The 20,675-nt window shown below is 45.9% G+C and overlaps 1 protein-coding gene across 6 annotated transcripts in view; it reads left to right on the top strand.

Annotated features, from left to right (window-relative positions):
- The first annotated feature begins 1,005 nt into the window (after nucleotides 1-1,005).
- Nucleotides 1,006-20,675, top strand: part of SULF2 (sulfatase 2) — a 98,516-nt gene continuing 78,846 nt past the window's right edge. For 3 of the 6 annotated variants that reach the window (XM_071815466.1, XM_065849654.2, XM_071815465.1), the window contains exon 1: nucleotides 1,033-1,150. The gene's annotated coding sequence lies outside the window, so the exon portion shown is untranslated. Of the gene's footprint in view, nucleotides 1,151-1,257; nucleotides 1,451-1,619; nucleotides 1,640-20,675 lie in introns of those variants that run through there. The other 3 variants (XM_065849655.2, XM_065849657.2, XM_071815462.1) reach the window with 3 other exon arrangements.

The raw sequence follows: 20,675 nt of genomic DNA, 5'->3' as shown, positions 1-20,675 counted from the left end.
AAATTCTTAGTGCAAACACGTAGTGTGGGGTTGGCAAGAGCTGTTGTTTCTGAGCTGACTGCCGTGCTGAACACCTGCTGCACACGCAAACCACACCAAAATGCTTTTTGAATAGTTTTCTTGAGGTACCAGACCCTGGTCCCATTGAACTCTTATAATTAGGCATTGGAATATTTTTTCACGAAGAAAACATAAAGCTCTTCAGGCACACAGTGCTCTTTATCATGAACTCTGTGGAAAATCGTTCATTCTCCTTGTCCTTGGTCTCCTGAACTATAATCACTTGCAGCTTTACCTCTGCGCAGTTACCGCACTGTTTGACCTACTAGGAAAATTGGCTTGTTCTCTAAAATACTTTCACACAGGATCTGTGACGATTTTAAGATGTTTGCTGTGATATTTCACAAAAAATACTGCCTAGTTTTTAACTTCGTTTTAAGGACTATAGACTGCAAAGTCTATGCCACTTAGAATGAGGGAGGAAGAAATACTGTTATGATGGATAACGACTGGACGCCTGTATTCAGAGATGTTATTTACCAGTTTATCTCTATAGCTACATAAATTCACAAACTATTACTACTAATCAAGTGCACTTCTTTAAGCACGACCATCCCGGATCTCACAGATGAAAGAACGATACACAGCCAAGTTCACCAAATTGCCCAAGGTCACATACCAAGCGAGCAGCAAGGCGGGCGGGGGCCGCGGGGCGGGAAGGGGCCGCCAGCCCCGGGGAGGGGCGACACTCGCGAGGTGAGCGGGAGGCGGGCAGCGGCGGGGGCACGGGGCTCCCGGCAGGGGCACGGGGCTTCCTGCCGGCTCCACACCTCCCCGGCGGGCGCTCGGGCGGGAGCCCCGGGAGCCGCGGCAGCGCCGGGAGGAGGCGCCTGGCTCGCAGCAGATGGTTCAACTGCAGCCGCTGCTGCCGCATTGGCCGTCGTGAGCCGGGCGGAGCGGGGCGGGAGGGACGCGGGGGGCGCGAGCGGAGCCCGCCTCGGCTGGCCGTCCCCCCCTGGCCGTCCCCCCCTGGCCGTCCCCCCCTGGGTGTTCCCGGCCGTCCCCGCCGCTCGCCGCCCGGGCGGGGGCGCCTCAGCCGCGGATCGCCGGCGGCTCCGGGCCACCTGTGGGTCTCCGCCGGGCGGGTGCTGTGAGTATCGCCGCCTCCGTGGGGCCGCCGGGAGGGCTCTGGCTGTGGGGGCGGGAGGCGCGGAGGGCTCGGCTCCCCCGGCTGCTCCGTGTGCTTGGGGCGGGCGAGCCGGAGCTGCCGGCTTCTCCTCCGGTTTAACCCGTGCAGTAGGAAAATGGGGAAGGTGTGCGGGGACATCCCCTCCGCGGGCGGGAGGATGAATCAGTGTCGGGGAGATTCTCAGCAGCTGTGAGGAAGCCCCTGCTCCCGCCCCCGCCGCAGCCTCGCTGGCGCGGAGCGGCCTGCGGTGCCACCCAGGAGGTGAATGCCGGCTGTGCGGGGCGGGAGCTGCAGGTGGGACCGCGCCGCGGGGCGGGGAGTGCCCAAGGTCACGCGTGAGGCGGCGGCTGCGCTGCGGTGCCGTGCGCTGGGCCGGTGCTGTGCTGGTCCTGGGCCGGTCCTGTGCTGGGCCGCTCGGCAGCGCTGCGGGCTGGAGCTGTGGAGGGGTAGGTAGGTCTCTAATTAGCTTATTTATCTGTTTCCTGTAAAGCGTTACGTGTGGGTGCAAAGCTGTGCAGAGGTACAGTGCCTGTGTCATCTCTCTTGCTTTCTCCAACCTACAAACACATGAACATGTGCTCTTGCTTTTCTATGACTAACGTGAAGTCCATTAGATTAAAACCAGAAATTGCTGGTTTAAATATGATGTTTTTTCTTCACTTTTACCGTGGCAGTAAGTACTGTCTTTGCTGTTAACAGCCAGTGCCATCAGACAGTAGTTGTGAAAAGCCCCGTAATGGGTTTGGTGTCAGCTGGATTCCAAAATAAATCTGCAGTGCAATAGCTTTTATGCTCAGGGCGTGTGAGATGTGAAGCGTGGCGGGCCGTGCTCTGAGAACTGTTGCGCTAGGGTATGGTGGGATCAAGGGTTCTCCAAAGGATGCAACTGGACTAATTGTTCTAGTGCTAGCTACATGCGTAACAGCGCTCTCTCCTTCCCTCTCTCCTCTCCAAATACAATTTTAATGAGTCTACATAAAGATATTTTTTCTGTAGCTCATCCCTGCTAATGTTCAGTGTTTCTCAAGTTTCTCATTATGTGGAAGTAAACCCAATGTATGTAAGGATGGTGCTTTGATTAAACATGTTACAAGAGTCCCCAGAGTCAATACTCTCTTGAATTTGATTGATTCTTGCATTGAAACGTGAAACTTGAAAGTTTAAGTGTGCTTTTCAAAAACTAAGCTAACCATCTTATCAGCTTTCTCAATTTTACCTTAATTGCTTTGGTTGCTTTTGGGGGCTAGGGAAATGAAATATGAGAGATGTTTAGGAAAACACGCTAAATATTAGTGTAAATAGGACAGCTTTATTTTTAATCTGTTTTATGGAGTATTAGTGAAGGTAATAACTTCATGGTGATGGAGTAACAACTGTAAATATCAATACCACACAAGAAATAACATAAATATTGGATGAAGTCTCACTGCTCTGGAAGGACATGTCCCATTTAGAAATGGGCAGTGCCTTATTTCAAGTTCCTAAAAAGAAGGCAATTGAATTGCCTGCCTTGTTTGAAGGCTTTAGATGGGCAGCAGTCCTTGGGAAAGGCTGGAATTGTTGATCCCTGGGGTAGTGGGTACTCTTAACAATGGTTCAATTGGGGTGTCATTATCGTATGTCAAATTCATAATTATGTGTATGGATCTTCTCTTTCTAAATGTAATGACAAGATCATCTGAATTTAAGTTTGTGGGGAGTGAACAAGGTAGTATTAAATGTCTCTATGTGTCTTGTCCAACAATTGCAAGGAAAAGAAAGTCTGTTCTCTTCTAATAAGTCCTGTATCTGCAGCCCCAGTGACTTTGCAGCGGACCGATGTAAGGAGGATGAATGGGCAGCTTTACTTTTTCCTAGGAGTGTTTAAATGGGTTGTGTATAGTATCTTTTGTCTTCCCTTTTTAGGTAACCTGGGGAATAAATATCTTTAATCCTAAAATCACTTCTGACGAATGCCGTGACATCTAGTTTACATTACTGAACCTGATCCAGAAAATAATATTAGTGTGTTGTGGAAAAACTGCATATTGGTTGGTAAAAAAGTAAAACTTAAAAATGCGTATACTTTGAAAACTCAGGGCTTTGTTCTTGCTTCAGGTTGTTTCCTTTACCCAAATTACCTTATGGACCTGAGGAAATATCTTAAGTATTGGAGGAAGTTGGGCTTGTATATAAGTGTGAAGCAAAGTGAGGTGCAGGCTGTTTCCACGTTGTGCTGTGTCAGAACGGCTTTCTCTTGTGGCGCGGGGGTTTGATGAACTACCGGACAGAATCCAAGTGGATCTGGGATTTTTTGCTGTAGTTTTGCAGAACTAGATGGATTACCTAATGGGCTGTTTGCTTTCTTTGGCTCAGACCTCAGCTTAGGGCGTTCTGGAGGAACTGTTCACATTCTTGTGATCCTGATGTATTTGAGTTAAGTGATTTCCTTGTGGTTTGCATTATAAAAAATAAAGCTATACCAGGTCTAATTAGGTGAGCAAAATGGGCAAAACCTAGTGAGATGGTTCCTGCACTGCTGAGATAGTCAGCTTCATCAGTAAGAGTTCAAACGAGTTTGGTGGGGCAAGTTCGGAGTGCTTGTGGCTGCTCAGTAATGCTGTGGTTCCAGAGCGTTTCTCTGTGGTATTTTCTGTGTGTTTGTGGTTTTGTGTGTGTTTTGGTTTGGTGGTTTTTTCCTCCTTCCCCTAACTTCAGTACGCACTGACTCGAATTCGTCACCGATTTTCACCATCTGTGCGGTCTTGCAGCCAACATGGAGCTTGTGCTGTTGGGGAGGGAAAGAGTGAGGATACGGCTATGTCACTGACTGTAATGTTTAGAATTAGCAACTTGCTTTTTAATAAAAATACACTATATATGCATATCCTACTAATCAGGTTAAAGGAAGTACCCATTACTGATAAATGCCTGAAGATCATGCTGAAGTTACTGGCTCCTGCTGTTGCAAATGAATCACTTTGCAATTGCCTTCCATCACCCTTATTTTTGGGTAAATTCCATGCACATTGGGTTTGTGTGTTATTCTGTTTAAAATACTTTACCCTTTGGTTCTCATCGAGGTTGTTAAATGTTTTTCCTCCCGCTCACTCCCTGCCCCGTGTTGCATTTGAAGGACTTTGTAGAGGATCTGGCTCCTTTATGTCGTCCTTTCTTTGTCAGAGGGAGCATGTAGAACACTTCAAAGGCGTAGAGAAAACTTACATGATTCTGCTCTTAGGTGATACATGCAGAACAAATTACCTTACAAAAAGTGACTTCATTGTGCATGGTGAAAGGTGAAAAGGCGTAATTGCATCTGAAGACAGCACCGCGATGTGTCCTCTGCCGTCTAGTTCATTGGGCAAGTCTTGGGATCTTGCTGTGCATCTAGAAATACGGTGACGCGTTGGTCTCTGTGATCCACTTGGATTCTCTGCTGACTGCTGCCAATCCCAGCACGCTGATGAAAGCGGAGGCAGCTGTAAGAGTGTAGATAAGTGAGTTCCAATTAGCGCCTCTAAATCTTTATCAAATTATCTGTCTTTAGTCACACTTGTCTGGTACAGAATCAAAGCAATCTTTTAAAAATGTTATTGAATTTCGCTGCATGTCATATTTGCATGTGTTATCTTTTCAGTGCCGTCTGCTGGAGAACAGAGCTGCAGCCAGTGGAACTTCGCTATGATACAGACCTTGTAGGTTCTGTAGCTGTTCTCAGTGTGATATTATGGTGTCAAATTAGCAACTTCGGTGATATTAACTAATTTCCTCATTCAGACTGTGACTTCTGTTTGGTAAAAGGATCATTAAACATATGCAAACATCCTATGTGCAGTAAAAGAACTTTGGGCCCTGACAAATGATAAATGAGAAAATTACAGGTTGTAGGAAAATGTAAATATCATTCTTTAGAAATCTGTCCTCTAGCAAGACAAAAATGTTCCCCTCTAAGCAATGAAGGATTCATTATATTCTTTTCACATCCGTAAAGAATGCTGGAGACTCTTTTGCATACTTAATGCATATCTTGATGTCTCTTCGTTTCTTTCAGGCACTGCTGTTGAACTGGGATTTGTCCTGGTTTTGTTAAGCGAGTACTCCAGCAGTGCACTGTGGAAAATGTTGTAGTCTCGATTAACTCCTCCCATAATCTTCCGGATAAAGTCTATTTTATGTTTTTCTTATTAACAGCTTCAGTTTTCTTTAATCAGCTGTTATGCAACAGATTAAAGTAGAGGCTCACGTGTTAAGTCGCTTTCCATCGGATGACTACAGGTAGTAGAAACTTGCATGTTAGCCGATGGATGCATTTACTGTGGCTTTAGAGAAAGGCTTAATCTGGTTTCGGATGGTTCTTGTGACTTTCTCCCTGTCTGTAGCTGTGCAGGGATTTGTGGCGTGAGGTCAAAGTACTCGTGTCACCAGTTTCAGAAGATAAAAGCACCACCAGTATGATGCACTGGCGGTAGCTCACTCCAAGCCTTGCTCCATTTATCAGTTACCTGCGTAACCAAATTTTGTTACAAAGTTCTTATTATATTATTTTGAGTCTTTTGATACATTTTACGTATTTCTGCTCTGTGCTAACGAAACTCCTCTAGCTATGAAAGAGTTATTTTAGGTTTGTGTTTCTGACCGAATTCAGTTAGTTGTGCTTTCTCCATTTTAGGGTATCTCTGGCTGCGCCTTCCTGACGTGGGGTGGAGATAATGCGGCTGTGGGGGCACAGATGGGTGTGGCAGAACCGCCTGATTAGAGTCAACGTCTTTGCTTTATAGTGCTTGCTTATTTTCGGGCTTCTAATAATATCAAGGAAGGTCCGTTTAAGACTAGCCAAGGCCAAAATCAATGTAGTGATAGGAATAGCAGGAACGTAAAAATTAAAGTTGTGGGTAATTTGGTGAGCAGGAACATTGTGGTGTCTTAAATGTTAATTGTAAAGATGCCTTACAAAAGAGGCACTGGTACCATTTACTGGTCTACCAGAGTAGCTTAACCTTTTTTAACCAAGCCCAAACAACAAAACACACTAAAAAAGCCTGAAATAAAAGTCGAAAGCTTCATGGGTAAAGACAGTTAAAAGGCTCTCAAATGTCTGGTCTCTTTTACATACCTTCCAGAAGTCAAAGTATCCACTCTGTGCATTTGTCTTGGTGGTTCAATTCGTCTGGCAGTTGCTCACACTTCTCTTTCACTGGTGAGATCGTCTCGGAATTAGCTAATCCAGTCTGCAGATCAGGATTTATAAATGTGGAACCACAAGATGCCATTTTCTATACTCTTGATTTCTCCTATTCCTTCCTATCCCCTAGGAGAAAATGAGCTGTCTAGTTTTGATTTATTTTGCACAACACAAACTAAGCTTGTTAAGTCCAAGTCCATTATAATGAAATGTTTGAGTGTGTGTCAGCTTCCCAGAACGTTGCATTGTGTAATCCAGCACTTCACTGCTCTGACAAGCTGAGGAAATGTTTCCAGTAGAGGAATCAATCAGAAGAAATGAATCATCATCTCTGGGGAGAAAAAAAAGGGCGAGCAAGAATATTTTCCTGTATGAATTAGACTTCGTTGGCTTCCGAGTGATGTCAGGCTGCCTGCGGAACAGTTCTGACCTGGAGCAGCAGCGTTGCAGTTGTTGGTTGTGTTCGGCTGCCGCAGAAGGGAAGAGCAGCAGCGAGAAGCGATTCGTCTGAACTTTGGCCCAGGTTCGGTCGCTGCTGCTCGGTCTGGGCAGGAGTTATTTCACTTGCTCCTACAGTAACTGTCAGGCTTCTCTTGCTTAAACGTATCTCTAGTGTTGTCGTGTCCTGAAGGAAATGGTCCAAGCTTACTTGTTCCATTACATTATCTCTTGTTGAGGAAAAAACGTTGAATGTGTTCTTATATTATCCTCTTTCCTGTGTCAGAATGTGATCTGTAGAAACCACTGATAGCAAAGTTATTGTACTTGAAGTGGAAACCACTGAAGAAGTCAGCCATTCTTTGTGGTAGGAGCCTTAAATAGAGTTCCAAGGTGAAACTATTTGCTGCATATATGAACTCGTCATTTTATTTCTGAAGTAGGGTTTGATCACTACGTTACAGTAATCCTATCGTTGATGCGCAAGTTGTGGAAAATATAAGGGTGAGATAAAAATCACTTTCAGTACAGTATAGTTCACTGTGAGTTGTTGTGGTATGTCGAGGTGTAGACTTACGCTTGAGTACCTTCATTTGCCTTTTCTTTGGAGTAACTTGTCTGGTGTAACAGCGTTGACGTAGTGGGTCTATGTAAATGATGGTAAAAGAAGAGAGGTAGCTAGGAGAGCAGCTACTGTGCTATGCTGTGCTCATATTGGTGTAGTTGGGGATAGAGAGGAACATTAATCATTTCTGCCTTACTAAATAGGGCAATTATGTTGCATAACTGTTTCAAGACTTCCTATTTTGGAGTGGTTTTATCAGCAGTACTATTGTGTGTATACCGAAGGTGGTCAAACAGAATTTGAACAGAGTAGCTCACTTTGTTTCAACATGTATTAGAAGATAACTTGTCATGTATTTCATTGGTCTACTTTAAAACTTTCTGTTTGGGAATCTCAGAAGTAGAAAAAACACGGGGGACACTGAAGATAAATAACACTCTGGTCCAGTCCAGCGCTGTCATCCTCACAGCAAGGTGTCACAGAATCCCAGGGTGTCAGGGGTTGAAGGGCCCTGGAAAGCTCATCCAGTGCAATCCCCCATGGAGCAGGAACACCCAGCTGAGGTTCCACAGGAAGGGGTCCAGGCGGGTTTGAATGTCTGCACAGAAGGAGACTACAGAACCTCCCTGGGCAGCCTGGGCCAGGCTCTGACACCCTCACCGGGAAGAAGTTTCTTCTCAAATTTAGATGGAACTTCTTGTGTTCCAGTTTGCACCCATTGCCCCTTGTCCTGTCACTGGTTGTCACCGAGAAGAGCCTGGCTCCATCCTCCCGACACTGCCCCTTTGTCTATCGGTAAAGCCCGGTGCCGTATCTCTGCCTGCAGCCAGGGGCGGCCCGCACGGGTGTGAGAACACACATGCAGAGGTTGCTCTTGAGGAGCCCTCTGGCTCAGCGAGTTCTGCAAGTTGTGCTGTGCCTACGCTGTTGCAATTAACAATCCTTAATGGATTTTCTTTGCCTATAAACGTATCTTGTCACTAAATTGAACCTGTTTAGCCATTTTAACAAGTTTTCAGCCCTTGTGTTTGAATGGTGCTTTTCACAAAGGCTCCCGAAACTTTCTTGTGGGTGGTGGTTTGTAGTTGTGAGCTCCTCACTAATGTGAATCAGTAAGGTGATGTGACGAGCAGGGAACTGACTTCAAGGTAGTTGAGTAACTGTGATTAGAATAAGATCATTTACAAAAACAAAACAACAGCTGAGAAAGGGGAAATTCTTTGTTAGTCAGAAATGGCAGGTTGAAAGATAACATTTCTGATGAAGGAAAGATTTTCAGTTAAAATATTGTTAATTTGAAACTTTATTTCAAGTCCCACGTAAAATTTGCATTCAGAAGCAGCAGCAATTAAAATTGCTCATCTGGTGACTTACAAATGTGTTTGGTATATTGTGAAGATGATTTTATTCAAGTTTAAATCTGGTGAGGGTTCCTTGACTCTTAGTAGGCACAGGACTGAAGCAGTTAATAAACTCAATAAACTTAACAAAAAGCCCTTTGTAAACAGTTTCACAGGTTGATTCACTACTCTGTTGTAAAAAGGTGGCTCAGAAACACAATTTAGTTGACTATAAATTTTAGATATTATTGAGCATTCCACATCTATTGAAGGGGTGAAAACAAACCGCAAGCAATGACACTAAAGCAATGACACTAAAGCAAATGGTGTGGAAACCATATTGTGTAGGGTGGTGATTTGGTTAGTGGAACTTGTGGTGTCTAAATGCTATTACATTTCTAATCGTCTGCTCTAGATACCCTGTGCTGGAGAAATTGTATATTCATGTGGTCATGAAGGTAGAATGGATAGTACTCCAGTACTTTAGTTAGTTAAACACTAATTTTATAGTGGTTTTTTTAATTAGGATCTCACTGTGAGTTTCAGCAAGAGAGCTCGTGGGCCTCGTTTCTGTAGCTCTGCAAGAAGTGCAGAAGGGAAGTGTTGGGTGTGGAAGCTCCTGGTGCAGGTGCCACATGCCTCTGGATTCTGGGAAGGCTTCCTGCTTGTAATAAACTTAAACAAAAATACTGCAGATAATTTAGAAGTGTTGAAGTTCCGCCTTTGATTTTATCTATTTCTTCCATCTCTTGGGAGCTTGACAGCTGTTTTGTTAATATATGAGCTGCACAGACATTTTCTGGTGCAAAACATGATTTCACATCCATACGCAGGCAGGTTTTTCTCTAGCAAATCACACCTTTTGCTTTTTGCCTTCCGGTGTATACGTCTCAGTGTTCTATTCATGGCCATACAAAGCTTTAAATAGAACTCGCCGTTTGTGTGTCTCATGAATCATGCATTCGTCAGCGTCGGTGCTACATTATTAATCTTTAATCTGAGGATTCAAGTGTTGTCACTGAAAACATGCATCTTAGCCTATTTTAATATCACCAAGATAGGAAAAAAAATGCCAAAATCATTCATTACGCTTGTTTTTCTTATGAATGATTTAGATGAAAATGGAATTGCTGTGTTTATATTTATGAAAGCTCAGATACTGGGACACATGTGGAAAAATAGTATCTAAGGAGGGAGATGGGGTCCACGGTTGCTTGATTTTAGCATTGTTCTGCCTGTGAGAACCACCTGCTGTTAGATAAAGCTCGTGCGGTCGGACCATGAAGTGCCCCTTTTGTTTCTGTAGGTGTAGTGCAAGCAACGCCAACTGTAGGAGGGAAGGTGGTTCAGAGTCTGGGAAGCTTCAGTAGAATGTGTCATGTGTACTGTGTTATGTTGACACAGCTTGGTGTCACCAGCAAACTTGCTGACAGTCACTCTATTCCCTCGTCCAAGTCATTGATGAGTATATTGAATAATCCCGGCCCCAGCACTGACCCCTGAGGCCCTGCACTGGATCCAGGCCTCAACTGGACTCTGCCCATTGACCACGACTCTCTGGCTTCTTCCCTTCAGCCAGTTCGCAGTCACCTCACTGCCCGCTCATCCAGACCACACTCACCTCACTGCCCGCTCATCCAGACCACACTCGTCAGTTCAGCTGTGAGGATGCTGTGCAGACTGTGTCCAATGCCTCACTCAGGTCAAGGTAGACCACGTCCACCGCTCTGCCATCATCCATCCATCTTGTTGTGTCCTCATAAAAGTCAATGAGGTTGGTCAAGCACGACTTCCCCTTGGTGAAGCCATGTTGACTGCTGACTGGTCTGGAGTTCCCCGGGTCCTCCTTCCTGCCCTTTTTGCAGACTGCAGTGACATTTGCTTTCCTCCAGTCCTCAGGCACCTCTCCCGTTTCCCAAGACTTGGCAAAGATGGTGGAGAGTGGTCCAGCAATGACCTCAGCCAGCTCCCTCAGCACCCGCGGGTGCATCCCATCAGACCCATGGATTTATGGGTGTCCAGATTGCCCAACTGCTCCCTTACCCAGTCCTCATCAACCCAGGCGAACTCCTCCATTGTCCTGACTGCCTCTGGGGCCTCAGCGGTGCGGGATCCTCAGCACAGCCCCGGCAGAGCAGACAGAGAAGCATTTGGTAACTCTGCCTTCTCTGTATCTTCTGTCACCAGGGCACCCACCTCGTTCATCAGTGGGCCTTCGTTGCCTTTGGTGTTAGTTTTATCTGCCACGTATTGGAAAAAGCTCTTCCTGTTGTCCTTGACCCCTCTCGCCAGGTTCAGTTCTAAGGAGGCCTCAGCTTTCCTAGTTGCCGCCCTACACCCTCTGACAACAGCCTGATGTTCTTCCCAAGAGGCCAGCTCTCCTTCCATGACCTGTAAACTCTCCTCTTCGAATCATGTTGTGTGGGAACAATACTGTTTGGGAGAATGGGAGCAGGGAGAATGTCCCCAGCTCAAGCAGAAAAGGTGGCTGCTGGAGGTGGCTGTTCAGGAGTTATAGGGTGATAGGAGGGCTGGGCCACCAAACAGGTTTGTTCCGATGCCTGGCTGGGGTGTGCAGGAATCGTTCCTTTGGCTGCCGGACAGCGAGTGTTCGAAACCTGGGTATTGAAGGTAACAGAGGCTTTCCCCCTCCGCCTTTCGATTGGTTCCTGAATGAGAGATTGTCTTATCTTTATGTACAAAAACACCTTGTTTGAACAGATGGAACTGTTGCTGTTTCATTCTGTGATTCAGGTCTTGATTAATTATATGCACTTTTAAAAACACAATTTAGATGAAGCAACAATATTCAAGCAGAATTGTTGAATTCTCAGAGTCAGTTGTGGTAAAGAAGTAGTTGCCTTGTGCTTTACTGATGTACTTTAAATGATTTGCTGGGTGCTGGGGTCGCCAGATACCTGTGTCAAAATACAGCACCTGTGTTGCTGAAGTTATTCTCCAGTCTAGCATTGATTTAACTTTGAATTATTTTTCGCTTTGACTTTGAATTCTAGACTGAGCAGGAGTTTGGCACTGAATCGCTATACCTGCTTGTTACTTTTATTGGAAAGGTGGTATTTCAGATTAAGATGGTTTCTTTGAAGAAAACAATCAGTTCGTCTATACCTCAGAGTTTTAGTGTCATATGGTGCACCTAGAGGTCTGACCCATGCACTCCCACCATTCAGCTGCTTGTGTTTGTTGTCTATGTATAGCTACTAGTGCACCTCGTCTGCAGTCTTTTCTGATGTGTTTTCTCTTATACAGCAACAAAAAGGAGAAAATGTTAAGAAAGGAGACTGGTTATGAACACGGCAGCAGCCATGGCAATTAAGGCAGTTTTAGTACTCCTGACGGACCAGGGTGATGCTCTCTTAATTAAACCTGATGTAGCCGTGGCTTGCTTGGTAATTCATGCAGTCTTTCTGAACCCTTTTCATTAGCACAGACTTTCCTAAGACGATGCAAATCTATTGGATACAAACCAGTCCTGGATGTTTAATCTGTTCAGTATTGTCAATTCTCGCAATGCTTGGGCTATTAGACTCTTCCCGTTATAGCTCTTGAGGTATTTTGTTCATAAAAGTCTGTATTGAGGCAAATACTTCTGTATGTGTAGGTTAAGTCCTGATCAAACTCTCATTAAAACCCGCTATTTCAGGCTTTTTGTTAAACCATATAACATTTTTTAGACTTGGGTATCAATTACTTCCTTGAATATTTTGCAGTGTGAAACAAAGCAGCCCGTGTAGACTGTATGCAGTGTTAAATATTCTGGATTTGTGTGTGTTTGCCTGTTTGCATTCAGAACCATTTAAACTGCATGCATGTGTGTTTATACACTGTATTTTGTTTCATCAAAATAATGTGAAATTAGTTGAAGTAGTATGAATCATGGTGGCAGACTTGGTGCCTTGGTATCCAAGATACGTTAACGTGCTGATAAGTTACTTGTTTTCCTGCTGTGAGAACTGGTTGCTGTATTTGATTCTTTAGCTGAATACGAACTAAATTAAATCTGCAGTGACCTATATTGTGCTCCAGCTAATGACCCAGTTAACCTCTGGTTAATTTTCTGTCTCTTGGTGTCCTGGGAACAGGGACATGTTTACTTCAGTTGCCACAAACCTTTAGAAATGTGCCACTGGCGTTTATTATTCTGGAGCTGTGTGTTTTAATAGAAATTAGCTAATGGGCCGTGGGGGTCTGCAGAAGTTGTAGAATGCCAATGAGGGGTTTCTTTCATTTTCCTCCACCCTGATTTACATGACTAAGCTTTTAGCTTTCCCTGCTTTTGTTTTTGTTTCTCAGTATTGATCTGTCTCCTGTGGAGGAAACAAACTATTTGCTTAACGTGCAGGGACGTTATTGTTGGCAGCTGCCCAGAGGCTTCCTCTTCTGTGAGCTTTAAATGAACCTGGAACCAGTACAGACACTGGCAGGAAGTCTGCAACTGATGTGGTTTTATTATTGCATGGTTGCGTTATGCAAATAAATCTGAATATAACCGTAAAATAATAATAATGAAGATCTTGTCGAAGGGCGGATCCGAGCACCACTTTTCCCGATGCAAATAGGATCCTCTGGCAGCTGGGTGGGCTTGTCTATGAAATATACATTCTTCTTCAGGAAATGAAGCTACACTGATTCAACAACCAGCAGAGCAAGGTGGACTGATTATCCATACCCATTTGTATTAACAGTCCATAATGTCTGCGTGAAGGGTGTTTTGAGCAATGTGTAGTCCAAAACAACCCCTTTTCTGACATATGGAGCACTTGTGCTTACAGGTTGAGGCCTTGAGAAAAGGCTGTTCTGGAGCCAACTCTCTCTGCTCTGCCTGTTCCTCGGAGATCTGCTATACATTTCCTTTGGGAATGAAATGCTTTCTTATATTTTGTTTGCCCATGAACAAGCGAGCGGGTGCTGGCGGAGCAGGGCGTGCTCAGCCTGGAGCGGTGCTGCAGCCGCCTGGGGGGCAGCGGAGGCGGTTCTGCCACGCTCCGGAGTCCGCGCTGCCCGTGTGAACGCGTGCGGTGGGAGCGGGGCTGGGGAAGCCTGCGCTGTCCTGCTGAGCTGTAGGACGCTTGTTCAGACGCTTGTCAGCTTTATTTAGGGGCTTTTCAGGACCTAAGAATCACTGTGTGAAGATCATGTGTTAAAAATGTGCACCGCTGGGAGGGAGAGGAGAATTTTGTGTGAACAGATCCTTGGGGACTTGCTCTGTAAAGCACCACACGCGATGAGCAGCGTCGGTGCCTTGGGTGCATTCTGCAGTTTTGCTGGAGACAGCTCCTTCCACCAGCTGGGGAAACGGGCGATCTCGGGTTATCTGTCCTCATTTCCCTGTTCCCTGGAAAATAACTTAAACATGAAAAATCCCTTCCCGAGACAAGACTGTACGAGCTTTATCACCTGCTGTGCAACCACAGCCGCCGGAACAGGAGCGTGCACGTATTCTGCCTGCTGGTTAAACCAATTGCTTCCTCTCTTCGAGGAGCCGTGTCCGTAAAGGATCCACCGCAGCGCGTGCTGCTGGGTGTTGGAGCCCGCTCCTCTTGGGGAAGGTGGGGGGAATTGTGAAGGTGCAGTTTATGTTGTTACAGTGTGCCTTTGTGCCTGAACCTCAATGATGAAAAGTGTCCTCTCTTCCCCTGTGGTTGTGGGTTTTTCTGTTGTGCGTGGTGGTGTTTTGGTTTGGTTTGTGGTGGTGTTTTTGGGGGGTGCATGTGGCAAAGAAACAAGGAGAACGTAACCTCTGAGTTGTTTTGCTTTTTATGAAAATGAAGCCCAAACAAAATGAGTGTTGACTCTCTCCTCGTTTACTGACTGGAGCGCTTTGAAAATGCAGACTCTGTCCGCCATCCGAGAGCCCCGGGAGTTCTGCGTGCAAAGGGAGCTGCAGTGCCCCACGGCTTAGTCCCCGTCTCTTCTGCTTACGAGCTTATTCTGTCAGGCTCTGTTAGTTTTGGTATTGTTAGCGGTTTAACAGGATTTCAGACTTGCTGGTGGTCTCCATGGGTCCTTTCCCTGTTTCACCTCTGAGTATTCCTACCGCTAGAGGAAAAAGCAACTGTGACTGAGAAGATTGGAATTACACACAGTGTAATTCCCTTATTCATAAATCTATAGGGGAATTGCTTTTCTTGGTTAGTGGCTGAGAGGGACCAAATCACAAGCTTTTGTAAGAGAGTGAGCATACTTTTCAGCTGTTTCATATCCAAAGCTCAATGGTATCTCTTTATTGTCTTAAGTTTAATAAGAAATCAGTGACAGAAGTGATGCAAAAGCAATACCTTACTCAGAATATTTAGAGACAGAATAGAGCATGACTGTCAAATCTTGTTGAATCTGTTTTCATAGTTTCAGCCCTTGAATATAAATATAGAATAACTTGACTCCTTTCCCCATCCAGCTGACTCGCAGCCTGCAATTGTCACTTTTCCATAATACCTGTCAGAGTAAAACTGTGCAAGTGGAAAAGAAGATATATGGAAAAATGATTGGTTTGGAAGTTGGGGGGAGAGGTAGCGGTTAATTCCAAATTTAATCTCTCTTTTATGCCGTATTCTGTTATTGCCCTGGCGTTAATTTGGAGTCCAGTGACTTCAGTACAGTTGCACAAGGGTGCTTCAATACAAAGAGCAAATGTGCTCGCTCTTACCTCTTTAGACCCTTTCTGAAGATGTGTTGTTTACCATGCAGGAAAAGTCAGCGTTTGGACAGGTACACCTGTTGGTGGTGGTGCTTGTAGCACAAGTAAACCGCTTCAGATCTTTGTGTGCAGGCTCCTGGAGTTTGCATTGAAATGATTTGGTGTGTGCGGATGGGCTGGGCTGAGCGGGCTGGGCCGGACTGGGCGGGACAGGCTGGGCTGTGCCGGGCTGTGCTGGGCGGGCTGGGTGGGACAGGCTGTGCCGGGCCGGGCCGGGCTGTGCCGTGCCGGGTGGGCTGGGCGGGACAGGCTGTGCCGTGCCGGGCTGTGCCGTGCCGGGCTGTGCCGTGCCGGGTGGGCTGGGCGGGACAGGCTGTGCCGTGCCGGGCTGTGCCGTGCCGGGCTGTGCCGTGCCGGGTGGGCTGGGCGGGACAGGCTGTGCCGTGCCGGGCCGTGCCGTGCCGGGCTGTGCCGGGCTGGGCACTGGTCCCTGCTGCTGCGCAGCGCTGGGGCTGCTTTTGCTCTCAGATGCTGTGTTTCACGTGCAGCTGGTGAATCTCGAAGAGCAGGACGGGAGACGCTGTGGTGTGTGATGGGTGTGAGGTCTGGGAAGCCTTCGCTTTTGGCTCAGTAGCCGCTGAGCCGGCTCGCTCGGCGGAGCCGCAGCTGAGTGTGTGTGCTGGCGCTGGCTGCCAGGCTGGCTGTGCGGAGCAGCCTTGTGAGTCTCGGGGTGGCTCTACCTGTGGCCGTTTGTCCAAGGGATCCGTATCTTTCAGTGTGATGAAAGGTGTGTTATGAAAATTTGAATTCATTGCTTTGAATTTAATGTGAAGTGTTATTAAATGAGTGCACAAAACCTATAAACAATTAAAAAGCAAATGCTGACCATTCGCTTGCACACCGAACTTCAAGTTTTTAACTCTGCCTTCTTTCTGCTGCGTCTTTTCCTCATGTTGGCTGCAAATAGAACTCAGGGATTTCCAGAATTTTATTAAAACATGAGATCAGAAACGTTTTAGACTTGTGGCGTTAGGAGCTTTCCCAGTGCTTAGTTCAGACAGGACCTTGCCATGCCCAAGGTATTAGGTACACGCTGATAGAGAGAAGAGAGCTCCGTGTTCAATATAAATGTAAAAAAGCTTTAGACGCTGTTGATTATCTGTCGCTTTGCATGAGTAACTACAGCAGCTTGCAAATACATAGGATTTGGCAAAGAGACCAGAACTGCAAATCCTTTGCAATAGCACTGCACTCAGATTAAGTTCCCATGAAATCTTTCTGGCCTCAATCACTAATTTCACACTCTAGGGATGAAATCATGAAGAGTTTATACCATATAAATCTTATTTTAATAACAGCTTCCTTGAGCTTTAAAATGTTTTTAGGAGTTATTGCCTTTTGATAAGGAAATAGTATATAATGCCAGCCTAGTAAATAGTGTAGGCTGTTAGATGTTTTATTTTATATTTGTAGCATCCTTGACAATTTAGAGAATATTGGGAGAGTGAGGCCCAAAACATCATTCTAACAGTGCAAATTCTATTTACTGTGGTGTTTGTGGGCAGGAATAACTCTTAAAATAACTTATTAACAGATGCTTTAACTATATTTGAAAAATAAAACTTGATTTTGCAACATCTTTTTATATGCAGCAGAAAAAGAATAAAATGAATGAAGCAGTTTGTGAAAACTTTTACGTAATGCTATTATACATCAGATCAGTGTTTGTCATATGAGCCGTCTGCATCGCTTTGCTGGAAAGGGCGGTTCCCCGTGGCAGGACAGCGCAGCCGCCCGGAGCAGGCAGCGGCGGGGCTGGCACGGCAGGACCCGAGCGGGGAGGGGGAAACCCGTGTGTGGTGTGGGCGTTGTCCCTGGGGCAGCTCTGGCCCCGCGGGGAGCGCAGCCTGCGGGGCGGCAGCGCGGCTGTGGGGAGACCCCGCGCTTACAGCTGGGGGTCTTACAGATTATTGCGGTGCTCGTCCAGCAGAGACGGCGTCACCCAGTACAGAGTGCTAGCTGGTACAGAGCTGGGTTCTGGAAGCACTGCCCAGCTCGAAAAGGGAGAGCTAGGTGCAATACAGGATGCCAAACGGGTCCTGCGAGCTCTTTGGTTTGTTGTCCCTGGCTGGTAGCTGTTTACTGTTGAGGGGATCAGACTGAGTCATCCTGTCATCTGTAACTGGAAGGAACATGCCGAAGGTGGTTTTGGCTGTCTGAGTCAATGGTGACGGATGGAACAGGGTCACCCGCAGCCTGCAGATCATTTCATCCGCTTCGTCCTTGCTTGAACTTGAGTGCTGTTTCCTCGATAGCCCCGTTCTCCTGCTCCAGAATTGCTTGAGCGTTTGCTGGGTTCAGTGAGAGCCTCTTCTTGGTGGAACTCTGTTTTGTACTTCACTAATTAAGCCATCGAACATATTTCATCCTGGTGGCTAAAAAAGGGGTCAGAGCTGAACATTGTCAGCAAGGATAGGAGATTAAAGACCAGAGTAGTGTCCTTTCTGTTCAGTTGTTCACATCGAATGAGTGTGGTGACGGGGATGAAGGTGGGGGGGAAGTGTGTGCATTGTATTTTATAGATTATCCCTATTGGTTCTGATATGTAGACCTAGATTATACCTGTGTTCTTGTTTAAATAAACCAGTAATTTTTTGATGGTACCGATGGAAACGAAACACTGCAAACGCTCTGTTCTGCCTGGTATCAGGATCTCTGAGGCCAGAATATTTTTCTGTCATTCTGTTTTGTGTGTTCTCTATCACAGTGTTTTGCTACCACCCTTGGTTTCGAAAGTAGCTGCCTTTCACTGCCAGCTTATTGTGAAGAACGTTGTATTCCAGGTGCTCCCCAAAATACTTATAAAACTGCGATTGATAACACCATTCACTGTCTCATTTCCTTCAAATGTTATATCTTCTAGGCCATAGACCAAGATAGCTATGGTAAGAAGGTAGCATCAAGCTTTTGGGAGCTCTGCGTTGGATCTTAATATAATCACATTCTAGTTTAAATTGAAACTTCGCAATAACAAATTAACAAGAAACAGGAGATAGTGTCCTATAGAAAAATACCTCTAACTGGTCTGATATTTTGGAAGACAAATGTCTGCTTAAGTTGTAGAAAAGCCAATTGTTGTTACAACTTGTGGAAAATGTGGAGGCACCTGTTAATGTCCACAGAATAACGTGGACACTGGAGTTTTTTTCCCCAAATGATCCTTTTTTCTTAAAGGATTTTTCACAATAAAAATACCATACTCCATAATACACGTTTATATCAAAATCAATATGCAAAGCATGTGATTAAAAGACAAGCAGAGTTGGCATTTGAACATCTGTTTTAGTTGAGGTGGCTCCTCTAGTACATTCTGTGCACTGCAAGGAAATCAATGGCAGTCTTGCAGTCCTTCAGGAAAAATGAATTATCCCTGCTGATCCCCAGTTCCTGCGCTTCGTTCTTAACCCCGTGTTCCGGTAGCCCCGCTGGTCTGGAGAGCCGCTCTCTGTGCATACGTGCAGGATATTTCACCGCTTTGAGGGAGGGTGCGGGCACGTCAGAATTCACCGGCGGCTTCAGGTCGTTGCGGCTTGAGCAGCTCTTTCGTACTGAGTGATTTATTAGGTCGGCCTCTCCTTGAGTTGTCAGCGGTTGGGAGAGACTGTAACCATGTGCAGAAAAGATCCCAGTTTGTCAGCTCAGGAGAAGGGGAGGTGTTTGCAGTCAGAGGGAGAGGAGGGAGCACTGGAGGGACCGTGGTGCCAGCTGTCATTGGGTGTGAGTAGCATTTGTTGCACTGGAAACAATTTTTTAGTAGTATGGCTGAACTAAATTTCTTGAAATAGCCAAAATACGATGGATGTAAGCAGCTTTCTTCAGTGTTGCGATGACACACACAGAAACGCCCAGTCCTGTGCGGAGGTTGCCGTTAGCTTTAATGTGGATTCCAGCTCCAAGCTGACTTCAGCCGCAGTTCTATGTTCTCAGCCACTTCCAGGAGTCCCAGTTCAATGCTCCCTTTCCCTGGCCTCTGTAATTAGGAGCGCCCGGTGAGCAGCTGGGTGAATTGGCTCTGCTCGGTTCGGGATGCTGTAGCGCGCTCACCGTGCTTGGTTTCTGGAGCTGGTTTGGCTGCGCAGCGTCGCCATCTAAACACATGAACCCAATCGGACGTAGCACATTGTACCAGCCAAGCAGACATGGCACTTAGCTCCTCCTGACACAGCCTTTGCTGTTGAGAGAGGGGAAAAGGCCCCACGCTGGCTGACGGAACTACTAAGCTGTCACCTTCTGTCAGAACCAGCACTACAGGAGGGTGACGGGCGCGTGTTGCTGCCGAGGAACCGCGGGTCTCAGCAAGCACAGGCTTCTCCTTTGCTTTTCTCTTGGGACAACTCAGCAGCAGATTATCCGAATCTAATGCAGTATTGTGTGTTTGCCTTCTGTGATGATTTACTATAGTAACAGCTGCGTAAAGAATGAAATACATCCCTGCTGGACAAAAATTGTAAATAAAATTTATGGGCTAATCAGTGTATTATATGTCTTAATAGTGCAAGACAATAGCTGGGTACAGTTTACCATATTACTCATCAAAAGCTGTAAGTACACATAATACAACCAAGAGTACGAGCAGTATGAAAATAGAATTTGGCTGTAAACTGTTTACATCTTCCTTTGAAAGTTACTTAGCGCGTTATTTATAGGCTTCAGTTCTGCTGGTTCAGCTTGTGAAGTGGAAGAGAGCCCAGATTCACCAGCGTGGTGCTGAGGTCGGCACTGCAGCAGGAGCGGGTTTGGGAGACAAAGGGCATGTCAGAGGTCTCAGTTATTTAGGCTCCTCTGGTATGTGTCACCAGGATAAGACACATTGCAGCAAAGCTCAACAGAATTGAATGTAAATATGATCTTTTTTCACCCTGAACCAGAAATACTTGGTACTGCCTTCTGCAGGAGTCATCATAGACGTTAGTTTCAGTCCTTACTAAGAGGACACAACTGTAAATTCTTTAGGTTGTTTTAATATCCAAGTTCTTTGTAAATTTTGCTGAGATCTTTCTTCTTTCTGTGGACACATTATCATTAATGACATGATGAGTTAATTGTGGTTTCTCGTTTTGTTAGGGAGCAGGAGTTAGGTTTGAAGATCCGGGCTGAGCAGTTCCCGGGGTACAGGGCTGTGCTGTGGATCCTGGAGCAGCGCCGGCAATGCAGGCGCCATGTAGGGGGGCAGCGTGGCTTAACTGGGGTGAAAAAATACCTTCTATGCAGGAAGCATGCTATTTTTGGATACTTACATTGACACAAATCCCTTGTGAATTAAA

This window comes from Patagioenas fasciata, chromosome 16, assembly GCF_037038585.1.
Source record: "Patagioenas fasciata isolate bPatFas1 chromosome 16, bPatFas1.hap1, whole genome shotgun sequence".
NCBI classification, from domain to species: Eukaryota; Metazoa; Chordata; class Aves; order Columbiformes; family Columbidae; genus Patagioenas; species Patagioenas fasciata.
The sequence above is the reverse complement of the archived record's forward strand: the minus strand, read 5'-3'. Positions and strand labels throughout refer to the sequence as shown.